This window comes from Oculina patagonica, chromosome 11, assembly GCF_052425735.1.
Source record: "Oculina patagonica isolate OP01 chromosome 11, crgOcupat, whole genome shotgun sequence".
In the NCBI taxonomy this organism is placed as follows: Eukaryota; Metazoa; Cnidaria; class Anthozoa; order Scleractinia; family Oculinidae; genus Oculina; species Oculina patagonica.
This window is the reverse complement of record NC_135768.1, coordinates 1369456-1389654: the sequence shown is the minus strand read 5'-3', so window position 1 is coordinate 1389654 and position 20199 is coordinate 1369456. Positions and strand designations below refer to the sequence as shown.

Here is a 20199-nt window from a genome sequence, read left to right as displayed (position 1 = left end):
TGTCTGTTGTTATCTCGGTTCTCAGGCCGATCCGAGGCGTTTTAAGCGAGTTATGCAATTTTTGGTTTCCACTGCATAACTCGCTTAAAACGCCTCGGATCGGCCTGAGAACCGAGATAACAACAGACATAACGACAGGACATTGAGGTAAGTTGATTTTATTGTCAAAATCTCATTATATTTAGCTATAAATTCGAAAGCGTATTCTATTATACAAACCTTTATAAATGAGAACCGTTGTAACACAACACCTCCATATGCTGCCGGTCGAGAGTCACGTTTCGCATACGGTTACAAAAGAGATTATGTTAAATATTTTAACTCCTCTAATTGTGAGCTTGGGCCGCCTGTGCTCAGACCTTGATGAAATACGTCGGAATGAATATCAAGAATTCTTACGTTGGCACTGAACAGCGGCCGATGATATTAGTGCAAGCGCACTATTTGTGGGACTAACAGAGATCACCGCTGACGAGATTTGAATTGCACTGGACTGCTGAATAAGAACGGAGGATGAAATGCTATCAGCTGAGGAAACTTGAATCGGACTGGACTGTTGAACAAGGACAGAGGATGGCATGCCACCACCGAGGCTTGGTGTCGGACAGTAAATTACTGTTTCTGGTGCACTGGAAACAGCAGGAGAAGAAGAAACCTTTTGAGCATCAATGCACTTTGGATCTAAAGAAAACAAAACAACAATCAATGAACTATGAAGTGGCGAAAGTAGTTCTTCTCGGTTGTCTTGTCAGGGTAAGGATTAAATAACCTTTTTGAATAAAATCAAGCAATCTGACCGGGTCATTGCTATACCCTTTGACTGAAGCGAAGGGGGCGAAGGGAATCGGTTTTGCTTAACCTTTTGAAACTGGGCTGCCGGGGGTAGGGGTGGATGGTACTCCCGTAAATTTAGGATAAGTTTGTGCCACAAAGGATCTTAAACCCTGACCCTATTTAAGGATATAAAATCCAAAATATGACACCTTATTCAAGGGCAAAACGATAATTAACAATTGTGTGAACAGTCTGATGTTTTTTATTTTTTCTGCAGCATGGAAAGTTTAACGGATAGTTCAGTTTTATCACACCATATCCTTTTTTCGTTTTGCTGCAGGACGTGTAGGCACTGTTATCTCCTCCCCTCCCCCCCCCCCCCCCAAGAATCAAACAAATTTTCCTTAATTTTAACGCACTGAGACGTATGTAAAGTGCGTGCTAAGAACTGTTATTATTATTATTATTCTCACCAGTGGTTCCATTGCAGACATAAATCACCATCTTCATGTTAGATGTCACACAGCGTCCTCCATTGTAATTGGAAAGTGAATTTATGACACCATTTGAGGTCGCTGAGAAAATCAAGATCAAAATAATGTCGTAAGTAATATTAGAATGCATTTACTCTGAGTTATATGTCATGAATCTTTTCATTTTTTGTCCATCAACGACAATTTTGTTTGTGCATTGCTAACCTAAATACCCTAGACTCGTAAACAGGCGCAGACAGATACCTTGATTTTCCCTCAGCCACTTTTGCAGATGACTCATGCACCCCTCCCCCCCCCCCCCCCACACACACACACACCGGAACTCGTGCCTCCTTCAAGCGTGTTATAAGCCGCTTAGTGGTCACATACAGAGCAGTGGCGGTTCCAGACTTTGAAACTACGGTGGGGGGGGGGGGGGGGGGAACCTGAGCTTTCGCAATGAGGAGAAACAAAACACTGACCATGATAAAGACGTGTACATTTAAGGCAGGTGTCGTTAAAAGAGTAAACCAGAACTTACCTATGAAGTAATATTTTGTTCCTGACGCAAATTCCAGGCCTCCTGGCGCGCTGAAGGCTCTAAACACCAGAGGGTAGTACTTCAATTGCAAGGGAGTATTACAGCTCAATATCTTCTTATTGGTCGAGAAGCTCTGGACACTGGTATTGACTGTGCACGTGTCAAACTCGTGTTTGTCCACAATCCACATGTTCTCATACATTTGTTCCTGGGGTATGCTGGAGTCTTGATTGTCTAATACTGTGGCCGGGTTTGGACAGACAATGTTCAATTTGGAATTCTGAAGAACGTTGATCTCCACATTTTGTTTGAACCTGTACAAAGTTTGTAAATAATAATTCAGTAAGTCAGCACGTGAGTAAGTAAAAAATAGGTAAATAGGCTACTAAAGCCAGCAAACAAGAAATCAATCGACCAACGAAGCAAGCAAACAAACAAATAAGCAAGCAAGAAAGCAAGCAGGCAAGCACGCAAAGAGAGAAGTAAGCAAGCAAACTGAATCAATCAAACAAGCAAGCAAGTAAGCAGGCAAGAAAGTTAGCAAGCAAGCAACCAAGCAAGAAGGCTACCTAGCAATGAAACAAAGACACAAACAAACAAGCAGGAAAGCAAGTAAACAAACAAACAAACAAGCAAACAAAGAAACAAACAGAAAAGCAAGCAAGAAAGAAAACAAGCGAACAAGAAAACAACAAACAAACAAGCAAGCGGACAAACAAACAAGCTGGCAAGCAAATAAACAAACTAGCACGCAATCAACAAGCAAACAAGCAGCAAAGAAAGCAAGTGCAAGCAAGTAATTAATTGAGCAAATTAACAAGCTAGCAAGCAAACAAAGAAACAAACATGTAGGCAATTAAGTAAGCAATCAAGCAAGTAAATAGGAAATCAAGCAAACAAACAAAATCCTAATCAAGCAACCTAGCAAGCAAGCAAGCAAACTAGCTAGCTAAAAAGCAAGCAATCAAACAAGCAAACAAGCAAGCAAACAAACGAACAAGCTTAAAAGCAAGCAAACAGGAAAGCAACAATCAAGTAAGTGAACCACTCTAACCAGCAAGCAAACAAAGAAAAAAAGCAAGCAAGCAAGCAACCACACAAGCAAACAAGAAAGCAAAAATTAAGTTAACAAGTCAGTAATGCCGTTAGTAATTAAGCAATAACTCAGTCGCGCATATGTTAGTTAGTCATCCAGTTACATCGTTACGCAGTAAAGACCAGTAAAGCGGCCTTCACACGACAAACTATTGGCCAACTCGTGTTGGAAAACTCAAGTTGGCGTGTGTGAACGACGCAACGACGGCAAACAAGTTGGCCAACTGTTGGCGACAAAATAGAACTTGTCTCTATTCTTACCAACAGTTTGCCAACTTGTTTGCCAAACACCAACTTAAAAGTTTGCCAACATGAGTTTGCTAACTTTAGTTTGCCGTGTGAAGGCCGCTTAAGATGTTTGAATACAGAAGTTTCAGTAGTGAGACTTCTTGTGTCATTCTCCTGGTTAGCCTGTTGTTTCACCGCGCGTAAAGGTTTCATCTGGACAGTTAATCTAAGCACTACGTATACTTTGCAGTGGGTCGGTATGAGCGAAATATAAACATACTTCAACTTGGTTTTGGTAAGCTCAAAAGCTATGTAAATAATTATACATAAATGAATCGCATTTTTTTTTTCACGTTAAAAGCATAAAGCCATGGATTTTTTTCATGTTGCCATCAGGTTCAAACAAGTCAAGTTTGTACATCAATGTACAAACAAAAGAACTTCAAAATAACAACTTACAAAGGATTTCTTGGATCCCAGTGAATGGACGGCTGATAACCTGCCTCGGCAAACGAAACGCTGAAAATAAACCAGATTTTTACAAAATGCTGGAGTTTAGACATGATCGACCACTCTATTTAACGAAGAGTAGTGGTTGGCAACGGTCGAACTTCGTGTCTTTCGGTCCGCTTACAGCAAAGCTGAACCGTCATAAAGAGCTAAGTCGCTCTGTCAAAGGAAAAACTAAAACATTTTTCATTATGCTTTTACTTCTTTTGTGATTGTAATCTCAATTCACGTCATTCAATTAGGGCAGCCGTCTATCTTTTTCGCCTCCAGGCACGAAAAAATGGTGGCTGTGTAAGCTAGACCAGGAGTTGAGAAAGACAACAGTTTTGTTGCACGTCACTTTGACTTTTCGTAAGATGCATATACAAGCTTATACACAGCTATATGCCTCAACTTTCTCATCTTTGGGAAATATTAAAAACTCGCATTTGCATAGTGTGTTTTCTTGTTAATAGGTGCAGTATTGCCCTCGTTAACTAATCTTGTTAGGGACTCTCAAGGGACACAACACAGTAAGCTCTTTTTATTCAAACGTAATAGCGTCAACATTTATAGTTGTTGCCTGGATTTATCTTAGAAGACGTCAAAGACGTCACGTTATACGTCAAGAAATATGCATAAAGACTTATAATACGTGACTTATTTTCCGGTGTATTTCTTCTGGCACATATCAGTACGTCTTACTAGTTTGCCTTCCAAGATAAGTCTAGTCATTGTTTACTGTGTTGTCCATGCATTGTTGGAAAATTGAAGACTAATGGTGCATTTGTCAAGGGAGTTGTTGTAAATATAAATGTTGTGCTTAATTCAATCCTACCCAAAATGAACATAAAACTATAAAAAGGAATGATATCCTAAAGTGCTGCACCTAATTTAGAATATCGACTTTAACGCTAAATTTGAGTTCCCTTTAATTTACATGTTTGGCTGAAAACTCTTTACCATAACTATCTGAAATTAGAAAATTATGTGATGTTTATCTTAAAGAAGCATGCAGAAAATAGGTATTGAAACACATGTCGAATAAGTTTACGACCGGATCTCAAAAAGATGTCCATGGAGTATATATAGCCATTTCTTAACATGGCAATTGCCTGCATGTTCAGTTTCCTTAATTCAGAGTTTTTAATCGGTTTCCTAAGCTGCTCTTAAAGAATTACAATAATTTTAATTCATCTGATTCGTCCCTGTTCCCAACTAGTCCCCCCTCGCCCATTCTGTGTCCTTTGTATGGACCCCGTTGCCATATTGAATTTCGCTAATATTTATAGTAAATTGTATATCGAAATGTTGTCTCATTAGAATTCATTTTGCAGCTAATTTCCAAATACCATTAGTTATCCAGATTAGACATTTTAATTTGCGATGAATTTGTCGAGTAAAGGATTTACTAAGTTATTTCAAATCAAACGTCGATTTTCGATTGTTTTTGGCGCGAACGGAAGCTGATCTCGCTACAATGAATTTACATTGCAAATTTTTCCACGAGCGTGCGCTGACAGTCATAATTATTATTCATGAAGAGCTCATTTTCCCATCACCTTCGGTGATTCTCGTTCTGTTAGTGTTTCAGCAAAAACAGAGGGAAACTTCTGCTACACAAGGCTGGAAAAACAGAAGACTGGTGCTAGCACAAGAAGACAGATTTGCGTCATGGAAAACATGATGATTTCACCAAAAAAGACCAAAGTATTCGACCTAAGGCAATGCTACTGGCGCAAACGAAAGCCATACACGTGCTTAATTCTGGCGGATAGTTGAGCTTGGTCTTTCGGAATACTGCTGTTGCGTCTTCGTGGAATGTTTCTCAGGTTTGAAGTCGATATTTATTTTCTCTTGTTTTCATTTCTTGTGTGTGCCGGCACGGTATAAATATGCGTGATATTTCGCGACAAAAATGTTAGCAGTTTAGTGAAAGATATCGGGGACGTAATTCAAGTTTTCTGGCGGATAGAAAAGTACAATTTCTGTTTATGTCTTGTTAACCAAAGTGCTTTTAAGACAGCATTTTACCTCCTTGGAGTTAACTAAAAGTTCCTTGTCATATTTCCAAGTGGAATGTGTGTAATTGTGTTTAGACAAAATGTCCAGGACAACAGTAGACGTTTCCAGTAGGTATTACATGAAGTCTATAAGGTTGATTCGGGAGTAAACACAGGTTTTTTATTATTGTACATTTTAGGTTTTTATCGTTGAACTTTAGTTTAATTTGTAATTACACGTACACTTGCGGGATCGCCTTCTATCATGTCAATTCGAAAATGAAAGTTGCGCTTTATGAGCTCGCCTTGTTAGATTGTAATTTTAAATATATATTTTTTTATTATTCAGAATTCACTGACGCAAATAAATAGAGAGCCGCTCTGACTCCACATCGTAACTAATTTCTGCGATGTCCACAATGGCACCGCATGATTTTATTGGAGGTGAGTACAGCTTTTTCTCTACCCTGCGAGACAGTTACTGTTGTACGTTCTTCTTTCTGCATCCCCCACCTTCCCTCCCTAAGCACAGACAGAAGAGGTGTAGGTGTGCACTAAGTAATTCTTTTGTTTTGTTTGCTGTTCACTTCTTTTAATTATGTAACTTAATTTCTAGTTTTGTTTTATTAGGATGTGCGACGCAAGGTCTGCAAAGAAATCTGCAATTCTGATGAACGAGCATCGTATAAGTCGATGGAGATGAGCTTGCGCGGTGCATGATGCTTTGGCTTCTAATGGTATGTAATTAAAATATTTTTTCTCTACTAACAACTATATATAGGCCACAAATGTGCTGAGACAGTTAAATTTAAGCTGTTTTTACAGACATTCCTTTATCTTGCTGAATTTTTGCCCTCTACCAAACCAGTGTTAGGATTACTATAAGCAATTGACCTTCTACGCATGTCAGCTGCGCAGCAGTGATCGATGGGGTGGAGAGGGGGGAAGGGGCGTGGCGAAAGCAGAGAATCGGCATACAGTAGAATCTCGATTTCTTGAACCTCCAGCGGAAACGAAAATTGCTTCGAGAAATGGGGGGTAAAATTACAGAGAAGTACTATCCAATGGAAATGAAAATTGGTTCAAGAAATGGGGGGTTAAATTACAGAGAAGTACTATCCAATGGAAACAAAAATTGCTTCGAGAAATGGGGGGTAAAATTACAGAAAAGTACTTTTAATCCAATGGAATTGAAAATTGCTTCGAGAAATAGGGAGGTTTGAGATACCGAGGGTTTGAGAATTCGGGATTCTACCGTATACAGCTATTTCAATTAACGTTGTCAGATCAAAGCGTAAAGCTTAGAGAAAAGATTGAATGGTGGTCTGGGTTTTCTCTGGAATTTTGCATATTGGCCTATAGAAAATGTACAGATTTGTATTTTTGCACGCCGGAAGAATTCATAAATTTGTTTTCCTCTCAGGAGGCTTTTTTCTGTAGCTTTACTTTCACTGTCGAGCGGCTTTGAGTTTTGAAAAGTCTTCTAAAATTCAGTGTGGCTAAAAGTACCGTACTTCCACATGCCTGAAGAGAAATAAGACGATCAAACTCGCGTTTTTCATGTCATTTTATCTGTTAGTATTCAACACGTGCAGTTAAGGTGACTCGATCGAAATAAATGACGTGCTGTATGCCAGTCAAAATTTTTTAATAACTTCGCCATTTCTGACTCGATTTCCCTGACACTTTCGCATTTTACTCGACATTTATCGAAGATTAATACGCACGTCAATATGTCAATCTAATGATTGCGAGTTTTGCGCGATGTTACTTTTATTGAACACACCTATTTGGATAAAACTGCTATTTACAGAAAACTGACCGCTAAGATTTCGTTTAAACTACTGCAATTATCTCATTAAAACATCTTATTACGACTCTCTAAGTTTCCGAGAAATCGTCGGAACAGAAACCTCTATACAATTTGATCATCAAAATATTAATCTCGGGCAAACTTCGAGGCTTGGAACGCTCCAGCACTTCCACATTTCGCGCAAAAGTACCATAACCGAAGACAAAGAAAGTTCAATGCATCAGTTTTGTTAGCTCCAAATCACATTCGGCTATTTGCAACAATGAACAAGTTTGAGCAAATATAATAAACTCACCATTTGCGTCAAAATATAGGAAGGTCGCCAAATTAAGGTTTTTTTAAAATTACATGAAAACTAACCGTGCGAATTGATTAAAACAACCGGAACATTAAATTGAACATCTTACACAAACTTTGTGCTACTTTACGTTTCTGGAGCTGCCTTGATTTGGATGAAATAATGTTTTAAAGTGAAGAACTGCTCCAACTCTCTTTTGAACACGGCCATGTTGTTGTTTGAATTCTACAGCTGACGCTATGCAAATTGCCTTGGGTTTGGTGAGAATTTGAAGAATTTCACATAGATAAGGGGTGCAAGAGTCCTCATGGGCTCGATGAGGATGAGTGAGTGAAGGGGTGCATTTTACGCCATAAGACGGCGGTTATTTGAATTACAATAAACAGACTACAATGTCTTAATTTCAACTTTAGTACCAACCCTTTTCAAATTTCATGTGGCATAAATTAAGGACACCTCTGACATCAGAACATGAAGCAACCGAACACTGTCAATGCACCCTCCTTATCCATGTGCAAATTTTTCAAATTCTCGTCAATTTCAAGGAAATTTGCATAGCGTTAGCTGTAGAATCCAAACAACAACATGGCCGTGTTCACAAGAGAGTTGGAGCAGTGCTTCACTTTAAAACATTATTTCATCCAAATCAAGGCAGCTCCAGAAACGTAAAGCAGCGCAAAGTTTGTGTAAGATGTTCAATTTAATGTAACAACAACAACAACAACAACAACAACCATTTTATTTTGCCAAATTAAATAGAAAATAAATTACAGCATAACATAAATTAACTAAAATAGGCAAAAAAACTACTCAGAATAGAAATAAACTAAACGAGCTGAGTAGTTAAAAAAAATTAATTGCTTTGACAAGGTTGTACTTAAAAGAAGACAAAAGTAAAATAAGACAAGTAATAAGTAATTAAGTACCATGCAGAAAAAAAATAAATAAGTACAATGTAACTAAGTATGTATAAAAAATAATTTAATTTAGAAAAGTAGGGAAAAAAGGGAACATGGGAAAAAAAAGAAAAGACAGAAAAAAAACAGTACCGGTTAATGTTTGAACTAAAATTTGTTTATATTAGTTTAATACGAGCGAAAAGAAAATTAAAATAATAAGCCAGCATTAACCATAAGTACTTAAATAACGCTTTTTCATAGTTTGCTTAAATGAATGAAGAGATAGACTTTTTAGTTCTTCATCCAAGTTATTCCAGATGGAGGGACCAGAAAAGTGTAAATTAAATTTGCCATAATTAGTTCTAACACGATTGATATAGTAGGTCGATTTTGATGCTAGCCTAGTATTATAACTGTGTTTAGATGATATACTTAGGAAGAAATTGTCGAAGGCTTTAGGTAGTAAGTTATGATGATACTGAAACATAAAAAGGGCAGTATGAATACTAACCAGATCCATGAATTTAATTAGGCCTAAATGTGAAAATAGAGGGCTGGAGTGTGCATCTCGTTTGGAAAATGTAATTATTCGCACTGCCTTTTTTTTGCAGAATTACAATAGGTTTAAAGTTGTAGTGTAGGTGTTACCCCAAACAATTAAACCATAGGTAAGAAACGGATACACTAGTGAATAATATAACTGAGTAAGGATGTCATTCCGGTTGTTTTAAGCAATTCCTACGGTTAGTTTTCATGTAATTTAGAAAAACGTAAATTTGGCGACCTTCCTACATTTTGAAGCAAATGGTGAGTTTATAATATTTGCTTAAACTTTTTCATCGTTGCAAATGGCCAAATGTGATTTGGAGCTGTCAAAACGGATGCATTGAACTTTCTTTGTCTTCGGTTATGGCACTTTTGGGCGAAATGTTGAAGTGCTGGAGCGTTCCAAGCCTCGAAGTTTGCCCGAGATTAATATTTTGATGATCAAATTGTATCGAGGTTTCTGTTCCGACGATTTTTCGGAAACTTAGAGAGTCATAATAAGATGTTATAATGAGGTAATTGCAGTAGTTTAAACGAAATCTTAGCGGTCAGTTTTCTGTAAATAGCAGTTTTGTCCAAATAGGTATGTTTAATAAAGTTAACATCGCGCAAAACTCGCGATCATTACATCAACATATTGACGTGCGTATTAATCTTCGATACATTTCGAGTAAAATGCGAAAGTTTCAGGGAAATCGAGTCAGAAATGGTGAAGTTATTAATGATTTCTGACAGGCATACCGCACGTCATTTATTTCGATCGAGTCACCTTAAGGGCCTCTTTAGGGACGGACCATTAGAAAAGTGATGGGGGGTGGGGAAAAAGCAAAAAAAAAAAAATCACGCACGGCGAAATGCCAAGAAAAAAATTCGTGCAAAGGGGAAGGCAAAGCAAAAAAATTCATGCAGAAGGAAAGTTCCTATCATGAGGCACTAAGAACACCTGTAATATTACACTTGATGAGATCAACTTTTCGACGAAATATATCAGGGAGAATGCTAAAAATAGCATTTCAGAACCTAGAAATTTCAAAATTTTCTGGGGAAGCATGCCTCCAGACCCCCTACAGACAAGCGTCTCCAGCGCTCAACTTCTAGTTTCATTAAAGGTAAATTACATTAAGCCTGGCTCCCCGACAAGCAAAACATTTCTTCCCATACGCCGATGGTTATAGAAAATTCACCAACATTTGTAAGACATTCTGTATGAATTGCCGTTAAGTGTCATGGTCAGAAAAAATCAAAGAAATCAAAGAAATTTTGGCCACAGCCAAAAACTCATACTTTGTCAGTTTGAGGGCCTAGGTATGTAACTGAAAGATATGAAGTTAGTTTTTCGAAATATTCAAATTTACGGCAGAAAACCACGAATAACGGTAATCGTACCGGAAGCTCAAATTTCACTTCTCGACAATCCGAAATTTCACGCTTTTCAGCTTCTTACTACCCAGACGTTTCAACCGCTGTAAACCTTTCCTTACCTTAGTTGCATAGATTGACTCTTCCTTTATTGAAATATAGTTAGTATTTTTATCTCTGATTATTTCTGAGCCAGCTGAGCCTCGATTAAGTAGACACATTTTTCTCATTTAGGAAAAAGGCTAAAATAATCCAAATTCAGTGAGGAAAAAAGCTGACCGGTAGTGCTTCAAATCTTCTGATATTTTAGCCAAAGAGAGTCCAGTCGTTGAATTTTAGGTTTATGGTTTCAAAAGTGTAGGATCTAGTAGCAGTTTTTAACAAAGGTCGATCAAAGGTCGACAAAATTACAATTCCGCGGCTTTGAAAAGAACAACTGAAACACGTGACACGAAACACGCAATAGAGTAATTTGTATATTTTTTGGGCAAAGACAACACGGTAAAATTAGCTTTGAAGTTTTATACGTTTGAGACTTTAGAAAAATAGTATTTATCCTAAAGATTGCCTACAATAGAAGAAATACCAAAAATAACAGCACTTGAACTCTCCCTGATGTTCGTCACGCACGAGCGACTTGGAGCGGCGAATGACAAAAATATTTTCCATTGATTCAAAGTAAGCTATATTCTGAAAAAAGAAAAATCTATTTTCTTTAAACTTTGCCCACAAATCTGTCTTAACTAAAAAACGAAACAGCTTTCATATTTGCAAGTATCGTAAGATATATGTTTTAATATTTTATTCATTTAGACCACAACCGGCCTATTTTTAGCAATGGCGACAAGTGAAAATCGAGTCACCGCTTCAAAAATTTATGCGCTAACTTTAGAAATTGTCTTAACTCTCCTGGAATAAATTGGGGACCTTTATCTGTATAAAGCACACAATTTTGATTCGTTTAAAAGAAACTATTAATACGAAATATTTTTGATTTGAAGTCTACTTGGCCATTGACGCGAACGGTTCGAAAAAATGGCACATTTTCAACGGATCACTGCGCAAAAGTCCAACTACTTCCGCATTACATTTGTTTCCATACCAACTAAGAAGAAGTCAAAGAGTATGGAAATGGAAAAATATGTTGTGGTTTAAGCGAGCTTTTAGTGCAACCAGGCGGCAACTTGGCTTATGTTGCGAACATGTTTTGTTTACATTGCAACAGCGGGCAGTTGCTCAAGCGAAAAGAATTTAGCATAAACAACACAATATTTCGTAAACATTGTAACTTTACAAAACTTTATATCAGCTCACACAATAAAACATCATTTAAAACTCGAAAACCTTAGCAGCTAGCGAGTCAGCAAAAAAAAAAAATACTGTCGCCTACCTGCAAGCCGGTGAGACAACAAAATTCATTGTCAGGTCCGCCATGGCCATGTTATTGGATTTCACATTTCTTTCTGGTTTTCGTCAACCATAGTATCCGCAGAAAGTTTCAAACGGTAAACATAACACACATAACATAACATTGAACATACCACATGATTGTGATAACTGAAACAAATAAAAGAAAGTTGCGGGCAACACATCCCAAGAAATCAAGCGATCACAACAGATCGGCTTGAACAGTTGATTGAAAGTTGCGTCACGCAATCTAACCTGAATCCAACTGCCTTATGGGCGAACTGAATAATTATTGTCCAAGAATCGGACTGTCCAAAATATGGGCTGTAAATATTTTTGACCGACGTATTTGTTTGATTTCTTGTTTTCGACCACTTCCTGTACATCTACATCTGGATGCTTCCAAATTTGAAATTTTAGGCTCGCTTTTCAAATACAAAAAAACCCGCTTTTTCAAAATAATAAATTGTTCTAGTAAACGATAAAGGTAAGTAAGAAAGAAATAAAAAGTGGAACACAAATAAGTCTTTACAAACCACGCCGCCACGCACTTGTCATTCATACTTCGTTGTTGTTCTCGCGAAGCATTATCAACTTACAAAACAAATGGAGGAGATGCGCTTTTTGTTTCACACTTCAAAGTATAGAGGAAGTTGCGGCAATCGAGGGGGATAACCGAGCTCGTTCGTCTTGGAGACTGCAATGATCTTATAGCAAACCATTTAATTTCGTGGCATTTCTGTTAGAGCACGAACTAGTTTTTGCAAGAGCAGGTGTATTTGGATTGTCTTCATCAAAGAAAGGCGAAATTATATAAGTCCCAAGCATCGCCATTCTAGTTTTTCATAGGAAATATTCAAAACAGCACGGGCCTTTCTAATATCCCACTCACCGTGGTGATAAAAAAGCCATTAGAAGCAGAGATGTGCTAAATGTGCACATGGCCGACAAGATCAGGTTTGTAAACGTATCTCACATTACGGTAGTATAAGCTTATAGATTTCCTTTAATGGCTGAGTGGAAAATTTTTCTAGGCAAAAATGTCTTGTTCACTTTTTCGTTGGCTATATTTTTAGTGTGGCCAGAAAATGTGCAGGGTTTTTCTATCCTTCTGATAATTTCCACCCTACTTCTTTCTCCGTAAGAAGGAATAGATGATGAGGTCAATTGAGCTCTATTACACCCCCCCCCCCCCCCCCCCCCCCCCCCCCTTAACGAACCCGCCCAACCGGGAAATGAAAAAACCCGTCCGCGAATAGGACTGTTTGAGTTTTCTTTCAGCTAAATACGTTTTCAGCTTAATACGTAAGCTTCGTTTCTAATAAACATACCAAAATGGTGCACACGAGGACATATACATCTGTTAAAAATATTTAGAGCCGATATTTTGGACAGTCCGATTCTTGGACAATAATTATTCAGTTCGCCCATAAGGCAGTTGGATTCAGGTTAGATTGCGTGACGCAACTTTCAATCAACTGTTCAAGCCGATCTGTTGTGATCGATTGATTTCTTGGGATGTGTTGCCCGCAACTTTCTTTCATTTGTTTCAGTTATCACAATCATGTGGTATGTTCAATGTTATGTTATGTGTGTTATGTTTACCGTTTGAATCTTTTTGCGGATACTATGGTTGACGAAAACCAGAAAGAAATGTGGAATCCAATAACATGGCCATGGCGGACCTGACAATGAATTTTGTTGTCTCACCGGCTTGCAGGTAGGCGACAGTATTTTTTTTGCTGACTCGCTAGCTGCTAAGGTTTTCGAGTTTTAAATGATGTTTTATTATGTGAGCGGATATAAAGTTTTGTAAGGTTACAATGTTTACGAAATATTGTGTTGTTTATGCTAAATTGGTTTCGCGTGAGCAACTGCCCGCTGTTGCAATGTAAACAAAACATGTTCGCAACATAAGCCAAGTTGCCGCCTGGTTGCACTAAAAGCTCGCTTAAACCACAACATATTTTTCCATTTCCATACTCTTTGACTTCTTCTTAGTTGGTATGGAAACAAATGTAATGCGGAAGTAGTTGGACTTTTGCGCAGTGATCCGTTGAAAATGTGCCATTTTTTCGAACCGTTCGCGTCAATGGCCAAGTAGACTTCAAATCAAAAATATTTCGTATTAATAGTTTCTTTTAAACGAATCAAAATTGTGTGCTTTATACAGATAAAGGTCCCCAATTTATTCCAGGAGAGTTAAGACAATTTCTAAAGTTAGCGCATAAATTTTTGAAGCGGTGACTCGATTTTCACTTGTCGCCATTGCTAAAAATAGGCCGGTTGTGGTCTAAATGAATAAAATATTAAAACATATATCTTACGATACTTGCAAATATGAAAGCTGTTTCGTTTTTTAGTTAAGACAGATTTGTGGGCAAAGTTTAAAGAAAATAGATTTTTCTTTTTTCAGAATATAGCTTACTTTGAATCAATGGAAAATATTTTTGTCATTCGCCGCTCCAAGTCGCTCGTGCGTGACGAACATCAGGGAGAGTTCAAGTGCTGTTATTTTTGGTATTTCTTCTATTGTAGGCAATCTTTAGGATAAATACTATTTTTCTAAAGTCTCAAACGTATAAAACTTCAAAGCTAATTTTACCGTGTTGTCTTTGCCCAAAAAATATACAAATTACTCTATTGCGTGTTTCGTGTCACGTGTTTCAGTTGTTCTTTTCAAAGCCGCGGAATTGTAATTTTGTCGACCTTTGATCGACCTTTGTTAAAAACTGCTACTAGATCCTACACTTTTGAAACCATAAACCTAAAATTCAACGACTGGACTCTCTTTGGCTAAAATATCAGAAGATTTGAAGCACTACCGGTCAGCTTTTTTCCTCACTGAATTTGGATTATTTTAGCCTTTTTCCTAAATGAGAAAAATGTGTCTACTTAATCGAGGCTCAGCTGGCTCAGAAATAATCAGAGATAAAAATACTAACTATATTTCAATAAAGGAAGAGTCAATCTATGCAACTAAGGTAAGGAAAGGTTTACAGCGGTTGAAACGTCTGGGTAGTAAGAAGCTGAAAAGCGTGAAATTTCGGATTGTCGAGAAGTGAAATTTGAGCTTCCGGTACGATTACCGTTATTCGTGGTTTTCTGCCGTAAATTTGAATATTTCGAAAAACTAACTTCATATCTTTCAGTTACATACCTAGGCCCTCAAACTGACAAAGTATGAGTTTTTGGCTGTGGCCAAAATTTCTTTGATTTTTTCTGACCATGACAGTTAACAAGTGCATAGGGTGAAGAAAACAATCATTATATCATAGTATAAAATAACAGTACATGGCATTTGATTTAAACCATTCTTAATATTTTTTTACAAATATAGTGATCAAAGATGGCCTTTAGGGGACTGGTCAATATGTGTGTGGGAGGGGGGTGTCGGCCGGAGTAGAAAGGGGGTGGGTCATGTTGTTTTGGTCTTTAACATAGAGGGAAAAGACATTTTAGTGACTTTAAACTGATCAACAAAGCAACATTCGCCAAAAGCATTGTATAAAGTAACAACACATGGCATCCGGTCTAAAAAACTATTTGTCTAAAAAAAACATTATTGTCAAAAAAAAATTCGAGCAGAGGGTTACACCTGCAAAAAAAATTCCTGCACAAGCAATGGGCGCAAAAAAAAAAATTCCTGCAAGACGAAAATCCCCCACCCCCCCCCCCCCCCTATCACTTTTCTATTGGTCCGTCCCTTTCGTGAGAGTTTTCGTCCCGGGATGAATTCATCTCGGTGTCTGGTCATTTTCTTGTTGCTGTCTACATGATGATACATGATTTCGTCCCGGGATGAGTTCATCCCGGGACGATTTAATCCCGGGATGAAACACCGGGATGAAACGTGACGAAAAACCCCATGTAAACAGTCCTTCCCGGGATGAAATGTAATGTTATGTAAGCACGGGCGAGATGAATTCAACTCGGGCGAGACGACTTATCCCGTGATGAACACGCTCATGTAAAATGAATTTTTTTTCATCCCGGGACGAAATTCATCTCGGCTCTCATGTAAAGAGGCTCTTACTCTCTTCTTCTACTCATACTACTTAAGGTCGCGGGGGACACCTTAGGCTCATCATTATGCATTTATTTAAAGCGTATGCACGAAGTACAACGACTGACATCGACAACTTTACGAGATATTTATGACTGGACAAAAATATGGGCGCGTGCGCGTGATTTGTAAAAAATTCCTGTTTCTTTGATATTTTAGCCAATTTAAAACAACACTTAGCGATATACGTTCATATAGTTTGTAGAAAGTCTTTGAGCTTATTTTCATCTAAATTTGAATATTTCTGCAACTCAGAGTAATCACAAAAATATTCGGCATAAACAATCGTGTCCTGTTTAAAAACGCATTGTTCTCACCATAAAAGCGTGGAATATAATTACCATAATTACATCTCTCCTTGGCAAAATGATCGTATTTAGGTCGGGACACCTTCGGAAATCTCAAAGTTTGGACTTTTCCGACAATTTTGTGGCAGAGAATACAGCGCGGATACAGAACTTCATGACTTGCCACTGCAGATAGGTAAACTATGAATACTGAAGTGTGTCATAACAGAAGCGGAATTTTAAAAGAGCCCTTATAGAAAGAGGTAGAAGACATTAAATTCAAATTTGCGCACTTAAACCGCCGTAACTTGCTGGCAAACTTTAAATTAAAAAATCCGCTTCTGTTATGACACTCTAGAGGTATTGACTGATTAGTTTTTGACAAGATAACAGTGTGCTGTCTCCCACTCGTTCCGCAAACTCTGCCACAAAATCATGTTTTTCCCAATTTGGCATTCACGAGGCTATAACATCGCCGTTAAATGCAATCTACCAAATAAAAGACGACATTCACAATCTTTCATCATTTCTTTGTGTCTCTGTAAAATTTGAGCATAATCGAACCCATAACAGCTGAGAAATAAGCGTTTTAAAAGATGCAGGTCAAGCAAAATTTCCCTTCATGAATTTATTCATGCTGTAGGTATCCCCCGCGACCTTAAGCTTTGTTCGGACAACGTTAATTGAAATACAATGGTATCACAAATAACTTCTAGAGTATAAAAACAGTTATAAAGTTTTCTTGTTTGCTAAACGTCTGAAGTAAGATGCAGCACGCCCAGCATTTAATGTGTATAGCATACTCTGGTTTAGGACCAACAATGGTATTTAAAAGCAGGAAAATGTTATTGATATTAGCGTTTCTTATTTGTCCCAAATCAGTTCATATTGCTGACATCCTTTTTTTTCTTTTTCGCAGGAGCAAAGAAAGTTAACCGACCGCGCTGTTAAACCTCCATTGAAGATGCAGTATAGAGGGAATTTTTTGCCATCTAAACCTGGGCAAAAATCTTCAATTCCAATAAAGAACATCAAATCTCTGGATATATTTCCAATGCATCGGTCTTTTGACTGAAAATGACGACACGCGCTTTTAAGAGGGACAAAATATTCAAAAATTTCTAAGTCTTTAGTTGGGAAAACAGCTGCGATTTTTTTTATGGATTTTTTTATTCTAAGTCTTTTGGCGAGAAAAAAATTGCTCTTTTATATGGATTTCGATTTCGAGTCGAAAAAAAGTCTTTTGGCGGGAAAAAAGTCTGCGCTTTTAAATGGAGTCTGGCAGTGATTCAAAAATAAACTAAGTCTTTTGGCGGGAAAAATCTTTGAGGTTTGTAGAGATTTGACCCATCAAAACTCAGCCGTTATATTTGAGTTGTTACTAGGCCCCGTTTAAAAGTGCAGAAATTTTTCCCGCGCTGGCAACCCTACATAGTCAAAATGCATTAAAAGAGATAGCCTACATTTTCACTAGTTTCCAGGCCCCTCTTAAAAGCGCCTTATTTTTTAAACACAATACAAGACTAATTTGTCAATTAATTGTTTTTTTTATTTCCTCATTTTAATTCAATAAAATATTACAAGTTAAAAGATTAATTAAGTATATTTCTAAGTATTAATTGTAGTAAGTACAAAAATCCATTAAAATGTTTTAACAAATAAGAAAAATATCTGCAGTTTAATATTACAAAAATTAAGAGAAACAAAGGAATTTTACCTGAAATAAACTCTACTTCTTAGTCAAAATTGAATGGAATGGCTTCATCAAAGCAAACAGTTAAATTATTCCTGTACAAGTAACCGAACAAGTCGAGACTCAGCTTAAGTAAATTCGAAACTAGTCATTTGTTTTTAGAGTCAAATGCAAGTACAAAATTCAACAAAAATGCAAGAAATAATTTTCTGCTGAGTTGAAAAGTTTCTTGACAGAAACAAAATGTGTTTCACCAACCCTTAACTACTATTAACCGCGGACCCGTGTTATTCAAAGAAAACTTTATCACACAGAAAATCTAGCATTTTTACCGATAAAAGGAAGTTGTAGCCAGAAAATCAATGTTGGATTTTTAGCATGCAAAACGTCCTAATGTTTTACGTAAAAAACAATTCAAGATTAATTCAAACGTAAAATGCTAAACAAAGTTCCCTCTAAAAGGCTTTGCTGCCTGATTAATATAACAGATACATGCAGCCTAAAAATTCAGTGATAACACGGGTCCGCGTTCAGATTTAAGCTATTCAATTCCAAGCTCGAAACATAAACAGTCCTAACAGATTTCTGTTTCATGTTAGTTCTGAGAATTTGTTGGCTCATCAAGACAATTATTCTTCAATTGTTAATTTTCTTATAATATTACCTGTGCTACACGATGTTGTGATTTTGAAAGGTGAATTTAAATGTTAATCAGACTAGGAAATTGAAGTTTTAAAGGAGCAATATCACGATATTTTAAGAATTTTATCAGACGTACAAAATTAGTTTTAGTTTCAAATTGAAGGAAACCTCAGAATAATAGTTTTCTTAGGTAGAAAACCAGCAAAGAAGTAACAGGAAAACAAAAATAAACAATGCTGGCTATCAAGATAGATTACGAACGACAAACTTTAAAAATAAATGGGTCGATCGTGACATAGCCCCTTTAAATGTTGTACGTATACAGTTATATCGAAATAAGATTGCTGTCCTTTACCTAACGATGCATGCACAAAAAGCAGTAATCTTCCACGCTTGATTCACAATCTACTTTATGTTAGCAGGCATCAGTTATCCACGAGAATCCTTGAAGGTCCATGACTGGCGGTGTTCAAGAATCCGGAGCAAATTATTCTGAAAAAAGGAAAGAAAATCCATAAGTAAAAGACAAAACAAATAAATAATTGAAAATCTTGCATACAAAATTCAGTCACACATATCGTGAGTTTTGAATTTTGCACGCGTCGCAAACGGCGCGCGCAAAATTCAGGACCCACATGACTGACATTTTATAACACTGAAATTATTTTTCTTTCGTTTTCATAATTTTTTTTTCGAAAAAAGGGATTTAAGTCTCATTACTTCGAGTTGTTTTCATTTTCGGAAATCACGTGGTTAATTTGCATCATAAAGTGAATTCAAAATGGCGGCTTTCGTGAACACGGCCAAAGGTCATTCAAGGTCAACCCAAGAAGAAGGGAACATTTTTTCAACTTTGTTGACTAGAATTGTGCATAGTTTCATACTGTAACGTATACAAACTAATGTATTATATTTATAATGAATCACGAGTTAAGACCAGAAATTTGAAATTAAGACAACTTAACAAGAACTGAATAAAAGGTATTCTTCATTTTAAATGTAGATTTGTTTTTGTTTTTCCATGACAGATAATGTGACTTCCAGACTGCTCATGGAGAAACATATTTCCATTAAGGATTGCAGAAAGATAATGCTTAAATTTTTCCGGGTAAAAGATCTTTAAGGAAGCGTTAACATAAACTTACCAATGTACTTAATGTAGGGAATTTTCTGCGTTCTTTGCTTCATTTTATCTGGCTCCTCAGCACAGCAACACCAATCTGCAAAGAAATCACAAAACATATTAAGTATTCAAGTATCCATGTCACAAGGTATTAAGAAAAAGTTATATACCTAATTGAAGAACCTTGACCCGTGAAATGCATAAACCATGAACGATAAGACCGAATGGGATTCTGGGTAACAAACATGAGTAAGCTTAGTGACAAGCTTTGTAATATTCCATTTATTTAAAATCAAAATATTTTTTTGTTCTTTGAGAGCTTTTAGAGCATGATTTATGCAAACATTCTTAATACAACAACAAGCTTTATTTGCATGACTGTAAATTTGTTACAATATTGCAAAAGCGTAAACTTATTTAGTAATAAAAGTAATAATAAAAATAATAAAATAATAATATATAG

General features: G+C 36.9%; 1 long non-coding RNA gene across 3 annotated transcripts; it reads left to right on the top strand.

Annotated features, from left to right (window-relative positions):
- The first annotated feature begins 224 nt into the window (after nucleotides 1–224).
- Nucleotides 225–18972, top strand: LOC144630089 (uncharacterized). 3 transcript variants are annotated; one of them, XR_013566454.1, is made up of 7 exons: nucleotides 225–753; nucleotides 1265–1377; nucleotides 4077–4133; nucleotides 5187–5432; nucleotides 5953–6047; nucleotides 6234–6340; nucleotides 17198–18972. It is a non-coding gene; the product is annotated as an uncharacterized LOC144630089 (long non-coding RNA). The 3 variants fall into 3 exon arrangements; XR_013566452.1 differs by having other exon boundaries at nucleotides 1251–1377; XR_013566453.1 differs by lacking the exons at nucleotides 4077–4133; nucleotides 5187–5432; nucleotides 5953–6047; nucleotides 6234–6340; nucleotides 17198–18972 and adding an exon at nucleotides 1826–4061 and having other exon boundaries at nucleotides 1251–1377.
- The last annotated feature ends 1227 nt before the right edge of the window (nucleotides 18973–20199 follow it).